This window comes from Penaeus vannamei, chromosome 22 (assembly GCF_042767895.1).
Source record: "Penaeus vannamei isolate JL-2024 chromosome 22, ASM4276789v1, whole genome shotgun sequence".
NCBI classification, from domain to species: Eukaryota; Metazoa; Arthropoda; class Malacostraca; order Decapoda; family Penaeidae; genus Penaeus; species Penaeus vannamei.
In genome coordinates this window covers 4,517,745-4,520,244 of record NC_091570.1, presented here as the reverse complement: position 1 = coordinate 4,520,244, position 2,500 = coordinate 4,517,745, and positions in this window count along the sequence as shown.

Below are 2,500 nucleotides of genomic sequence, written 5' to 3'. Positions count from 1 at the left end.
CACACACACACACACACACACACACACACACACACACACATAAACATACACACACATAAACACACATACACACAGAAACATACACACACATACACACACATACGTACACACATACACAAACACACACAATCACACACACACACACACACACACACATACACACACACACACACGCGCACACAATCACACATACACACACACACACACACACACACACACACACACACACACACACACACACACACACACACACACACACACACACACAAACACCCTACCCCCCCCTTCCCCTTCCCTCCTCCCTTTGCCGAAGAAGAAGAAGATGATGATGATGAATAGGGAATAGGAGAAAAAGGAAGAAGAAAAGAAAATGGAAATGGAATGGGGAAGAAGAGAAAGGGAGGCAGATGAGGTCGAGAGACGGTGGGGGAGAGTGGAAGGGAGGGAAGAGAAGGAGAGAGGAATTGGAGAGAGTGACAGGGAGGAGAGGCTGGAGGGGGAGGGACGGGGAGGAGGGAGTAGGGAGAATAGAAGGGGGAGGGACGAGGAGGAGGAGCTGGGAGAATAGAAGGAGGGGGGACGGGAAGAGTAGGAAGAGGAAGGACGAGGAGAAGGGGCAGGGAGAGTAGAAGGGGGAGGGACGGTGAGAATAGAGAAGGGGAAGGGACGGGGAGGAGGGAGTAGGGAGAGTAGAAGAGGAAGAGACGGGAAGGAGGGGGAGGAGCTGGGAGAGTAGGAAGATGAGGAACGAGGGGAGGGGCTGGGAGAGTAGAAGGGGGAGGGACGGTGTGAATAGATGGGGAAGGGACGAGGATGAGGAGCTGGAAGAGTAGGAAGAGGAGGGACGAGGAGACGGGGGCTGGGAGAGTTGGGGAGAGTAGGAAGAGGAGGGACGAGGAGACGGGGGCTGGGAGAGCGGGGAGAGTAGGAAGAGGGGGGACGAGGGGGAGGAGGGGTGCTGGTCGAGCAAGCAAGAGACACGGAGGCGTCTCCGAGCCCCGGTAGACAGCGTGGCGACCCTCCCCTCGAAGGAGACGGAAAGAGCGCGGAGGAAAGGGGGGATGGGAGAGTAGGAAGAGAGGGGACGAGGGGGAGGAGCTGGGAGAGTAGGAAGAGGAGGAACGAGGAGACGGGGGGCTGGGAGAGTTGGGAGAGTAGGAAGAGAGGGGACGAGGGGGAGGAGGGGTGCTGGGCGAGCAAGCAAGAGACACGGAGGCGTCCCCGAGCCCCGGTAGACAGCGTGGCGACCCTCCCCTCGAAGGAGACTGAAAAAGCGCGGAAGAAAGGGGGGATGGGAGAGTTGGGAGAGTAGGAAGAGAGGGGACGAGGGGGAGGAGCTGGGAGAGTAGGAAGAGGAGGGACGAGGAGACGAGGGGGCTGGGAGAGTTGGGAGAGTAGGAAGAGAGGGGATGAGGGGGAGGAGGGGTGCTGGGCGAGCAAGCAAGAGACACGGAGGCGTCCCCGAGCCCCGGTAGACAGCGTGGCGACCCTCCCCTCGAAGGAGACGGAAAGAGCGCGGAAGAAAAGCATCAATGCGGACCCAGCGATGACAAGGCCGCGTGAAGGACGGGGAGGCAGACTGCGTGGCGGCGAGGGGGGGGTCCCGGCCGGCTGTGTCTGTCTGTCTGGTTGTATGTCTGGCTGGCTGGCTGTCTATATGTTTATCTGTTATTTGGTTGGTTCCTCTCATGCACTTTTTCTGTCTCTGTCTGTCTCTGTCTGTCTGTCCGTCTGTCTGTCTGTCTGTCTCTCTCTCTCTCTCTCTCTCTCTCTCTCTCTCTCTCTCTTTCTCTGTCTGTCTGTCTCTCTCTCTCTCTCTCTCTTTCTCTCTCTGTCTTTCTGTCTTTCTCTCTCTCTCTCTCTCTCTCTCTCTCTCTCTCTCTCTCTCTCTCTCTCTCCCTCCTCCTCCCTCCCTCCCTCCCTCTGTCATTCTCTGTGTGTTTATGTTTATGTGTGTGTATATATATATATATATATATATATATATATATATATATATATATATATATATATATATATGTGTGTGTGTGTGTATATGTATATACACATATACATACATATATGTATGTATTTATGTATGCATGTACATGCCATATACCCAAAAATGGAGTGCCAAGATCTATCGACGCGGCTGGGCTGTGATGGGCGCGGTGGTGGTGGTGGGCGGTAGGAGGGCGGGGTGGGGTAGGGAGGGGGCGGAGGCAGGCGGGTCTGAGTCATCGGACTGATAGGCGCAGGAAGGGGGTTGGGGAGACGGGGGGGGGGGAGGGGGGATGGCTGGCACGGGTTAAAGGGATGGAGGGGGGGGGGAGCGGCACTGCGAGATAGAGTGCCAGTCAGGGCGTGTGCCATGGTGATATTTGATAATGGTGTTTAATGGAAATCTTTGTATTAAAAGGAATTGTGCCATTATTTGGATAATGCTAAATTCGATGGGTTTTAGCGGCGCTGGTAATCTGGATTTAGAATCGGCGAGACTTTGTTTTGGCTTCCATTTCGT